Source organism: Vigna unguiculata, chromosome 7, assembly GCF_037176805.1.
Source record: "Vigna unguiculata cultivar grain cowpea cultivar isolate G323 ecotype 2 chromosome 7, ASM3717680v1, whole genome shotgun sequence".
NCBI classification, from domain to species: Eukaryota; Viridiplantae; Streptophyta; class Magnoliopsida; order Fabales; family Fabaceae; genus Vigna; species Vigna unguiculata.
In genome coordinates this window covers 39,462,352-39,467,230 of record NC_140798.1, presented here as the reverse complement: position 1 = coordinate 39,467,230, position 4,879 = coordinate 39,462,352, and the positions used below count along the sequence as shown (strand labels likewise).

Genomic DNA, 4,879 nt, shown 5'->3' with positions numbered 1-4,879 from the left:
CAATAAAATTGATTATTTTAGTGGGTGACAACAAAATCTATCAGTTATTTGGAAAGTTTAGTTGCACCCTTGGTTTTACATTGCGGGACATGAAGTGGCACAACACAAAGGCTGTCTACATAGCATGTCTCATCAACCAGACATCAATCTTAATCGTTTATGTCATTGCACTGCTACAACCTTTCTTCTCATTACATCGTAAACAAAACATACCATTTTAGAAATTAAACTCATAGTTCCCTTTTCATAACTTGTGTTTTACAATAACAACCAAAACAAGAAAAAAAATTGCAGTACAGTACACTACTCCACAAAGCAGAAGCAGGTCTATGCAAAAGTGTGAGTTGGGTTCTGCATCTTCCATTATGGAGACACACCAATCCCTACAACCTCAATTCTCAATACATTACATGTTACACGGTCACACCCATAGTTATATATAACATTGATATTAATTAATAACTAGTTTTTGTACTTTCAGTGAAAGCTTTAACTAGTTTATGTAATATTCCCTGCAAAATATATGTGGGAATTCAGAGTGCAATATCATCCAGCTGGCAATTAGTACTGAAATCCTGCATAGGTAGAACAAGGAACAATTCACACATGAATCATCTTCTATTCAGATTTTCAGAACTAGGCTCTTTTACTGGTGCAGATGTAATCAAACACCTTTTTTGTTATGCATAAATGTGTTACAACAAACACACATTAATTTTTATACTATATATCAAACAGAAGGTTTTAATGGCATGATGAGACTCCAAAGAAAGTCTTGCTTAAAATATTATTAGTGTTTTTCGCAATAAATTATTAACTGTAGTTTTGGATTATCATGTTAACTTTGCTTCTCTTTTAGTGGTGAATGGCCAGTAAATTTGAAACTCTTTAAGGATTAAAAAAGCTTAAATTAATGCATTTAGATGTACAGTTAGCGAGTCCACTATATATACATCTCGAGAAAAACATTAGAATTTGATTTAAATTTAGCGAATAATTTTTTGTGGTACATACCTAAGTTTTGATACTCGACTAATTCTTAAACTAAGCAATGTTAGTTTTTATTTAATGTAGAAGTTGTAAATTAATGGATGACTGAACCATTATTTTTGCTTTTAAGAAGAGACGTGAAACTGGTTGCACATGTATCTGTGTCAGAGAGAGGTAGTTTACCTGATGATGAACTTGAATCATGTAAAAGAAACCTAAATATGCATTAATTGCAGATACTCACCGAAATTATTTGAATCTTATATACAATAGTATGAACAAATCTGCAGCAACATGAAATGAAATTAACTTTTGCTTCCATGTCCTTAAAACCCTAAGAAATTGAACCAGGAAAAACCATCAGATCAGTGAAAATTTTAAGAAAACTTCAGTTCAAACTTTCACCCACGCATACACACAGTTTTTTTTCTAACTTCACTTCCTGTGTAAAACACAGACTAATAACTTTCAACAAAAGATAAATTATGAACATAAACACCAGTATGAAGGGTGTTAATTACAATCTTACCCCGCAGACATGAAAAAGTGGATGAAGAGCAAGCTCATGTTGGAGAAATAGAAATAGAACTGTTTTAGTTGACAAAGATCTCCTAATGTTGGAAAGAAGAGCAGGAATCGTCTATTGCTGATGCAGCATCATCAAGATTCTCAACTCCAAAACATTCCCCCATGGAGGTAGAATTTGTGTGTGAATCTTGATGCTGCTGCACCTGCAAACAACGACTATATATATAATCCCCCATGATCGAATTCTGGATCCGACCGATTCAGTGGGAGAACAAGATTATCATGCACCCTCAACCATGGTACTTTGCTATATGTACGACAGATATGTAGATAGCAGAATATAAGGAACAATTTAGGGAACCCTAACGGAATATACAGTTTCCACAGGCTGCAGATTCAACACAGACACACATGTGTGTGTATATATATATATAGAGAGAGAGAGAGAAATAGATATATATATATATAGATATATAAAACGATTGTGAACAGTAGCAAAGCGTATGAAAGAGAGGGAAGCAATTAAAATAGAAAACTTGTTAAAGTAAAGCTGAACAGACTTTAATTGGTGGATGATTCATGGGTTTTGTGTGTTTCCGTCATTGGTGGTGATTTTGGTGTGTATATATATATAATGCAAATAACATAATCCAACAAGTGTTTTTGATGATATACAGTGAATTACCATTAGATGGTGGTCATGGATTAGAACAAAATGGATCAGAATGCTCCATTTAACAGAACCACATAGCATAAAAAGGAAAAAGAAGATTGAAAACAGAAAGGAAAAAAAAAACGAAGAAGAAGAAGAAGAAAAAGAAGAAAGAGAGGTGAAGAAAATGATGAAAAGTTTGTGAATATTAAAAAGAAGACTTGCAGCTGGTAGGTCAAGATCCAGTTGCAAATGAATGTACTGTATATATAACTTGAGTGAGAGAGAGAGAGAAAGAGAAAAAGTAGAGAAGGGTTTAGTTTGAGGTTGTCACCCACACAAACACACGATGTTAAATGCTGTGTTACCAAGAACTTCACTATCTGCCAAGAGAAAGAAAGAGGACAGAGGTTCCTTATTTATTTATTTTTAATTATATTAATTCTTATTGTGAAACTCAATGATTATATTGGTTTTTTTCCCATACTGTTGCCTTTTTTTTTTAATTCCCGACAGAGGTAAGTCGTGAGAAAATGGCACGACTTCATCTTGAAGAAGTCGTGCCAAAATAAGGCGATTTTAATTAAAATAAGCTAAAGTCGTATCAACATGGAGAGACTTTTGTGTTATGAAGAAGTCGTGCCATATTCAGACGACTTTAATTAACATTTTAAGCAAAGTCGTGCCAATATGGAAAGACTTCAGTATTAAATTGTTAATGAAGAAGTCGTCCCATATTGGAGAGACTTCAGTGTTGTATTGATAATGAAGAAGTCGTACCATATTGGAACGACTTTAGTTCGAATAAAAAATAAATATTTTTTAGTCATATTAATTAGTTAAATAATAATGCATATAAGTAATTAAAAATTTTATGACGATTTTGGTTTCTTATCATAGCGCATGAAAGTTATCTATGAGAGCTGTGCCACAAGGAGGTCTTCTTCGATGTCGTCTAGGTCTTAATTGAGGGCTCTGAACTGGATCGTCATCATCATTATCTTCACCTACCTTGTACTGATGTAATGGCTATTTGATCATCCTTTCATTTGCTCAGAGCCCTCAATTAAGACCTAGACGACACCGAAGAAGACCTCCTTGTGGCACAGGCTCTCATAGATAACTTTCATGCGCTATTATAAGAAACCAAAATCATCATGAAATTTTTAATTACTTATATGCATTATTATTTAACTAATTAATATGACTAAAAAATATTCATTTTTTATTCGAACTAAAGTCGTTCCAATATGGTACGACTTCTTCATTATCAATACAACACTGAAGTCTCTCCAATATGGGACGACTTCTTCATTAACAATTTAATACTGAAGTCTTTCCATATTGGCACGACTTTGCTTAAAATGTTAATTAAAGTCGTCTGAATATGACACGACTTCTTCATAACACAGAAGTCTCTCCATGTTGATACGACTTCAGCTTATTTTAATTAAAATCGCCTTATTTTGGCACGACTTCTTCAAGATGAAGTCGTGCCATTTTCTCACGACTTACCTCTGCCGGGAATTAAAAAAAAAACTGCACCATTTTAAGAAATTGGCAAAAAAATTGCACCAGTTTGGAAAAAAAACCGATTATATTCTCGTTTTTCATATATAATAGTTTTTGGAGTCTAACTTTTATTCAATTAACAAAAAAATACCTTAAAGTTGTCATTTATTTGACATAGATAAATGATTTTAATTATCATTCGGGATAAAAGAAAAACAATACTCGATATCTTCTCATATGTATAGCATATACGAATTAATAGTAAATAAATAAACGCCAAATATAAAATTATACCAACTAAATAAGTAATCACATGGGCGAATTAATTCTACTATTGCTATGGTTTCTAACTTCTAAAATAACCCAAACAAACCATAAAGGTTTAATGCGAAGTATTCAACTTCAACAGACTAAAATATTATAAATGTTTTAAATTTTTTTGTTGGTCCATGTCTGCATGTTATCAGTACAAAACTTATGAATAATATGTTTCACAATAAATTGGGTGATGTTCCAGAGTGATAGGTGTTCATATATTATTAACATGGATATTTATAAGCAACTCAAAAAAAATCATGAGGAAAATTATTGTTTTAATAATTTAGTTAATTTAACTTTTATTTATAAGTGATTAATATTTTATTTTGATGTATTTAAATATTTTTTATAATATAATTTGTCTATATTTTTGTAGGTTTGGTGTGGTCTTTTATATTTTATATATATTTTTTATTTTAATAAAATTTCATGTAATTACAAATGATATATAAACACTAAAAGAAATTCACATTGAAATAATATATTATTTTGATTAGATCCACAAATTTATTAAAATTTATACTATGACTTTTATTTTTTGACAATCATCTTGTATTCTTTGATGTGACTTAGCGTGAATTATTGATTTAAAAAAAAAAAATAGTGATACATTAATCAATGACTCACGTTAAGTCACATAATAATTAATGACCCACGAGTCATTTTCATATATTTTGGTAATATTTTTTATACTATTACAGAATTAAATTTTAGGTAAGATTTAAGAAAGTTATTATAAAAGTTAATAACTTTTAATAATACAATGATCCATAAGCTGACAGGTATATCCAGTTAAATTAAAAGATGATTCCTGCTACATTTTTAACCAAGATAGATTGAGTTGAGTGATTACAAGTCTTTTGTGATTGGTAAATGGTA

The 4,879-nt window shown here is 30.9% G+C and overlaps 1 long non-coding RNA gene across 1 annotated transcript; it reads right to left on the bottom strand.

Moving 5' to 3' along the window:
• Nucleotides 1-215: 215 nt before the first annotated feature.
• On the bottom strand, nucleotides 216-2,498 carry LOC114189511 (uncharacterized). Its single transcript, XR_014996684.1, has 2 exons — nucleotides 1,520-2,498; nucleotides 216-1,324 (listed from the first exon to the last, which is right to left on the bottom strand). It is a non-coding gene; the product is annotated as an uncharacterized LOC114189511 (long non-coding RNA).
• Between the last annotated feature and the right edge of the window lie 2,381 nt (nucleotides 2,499-4,879).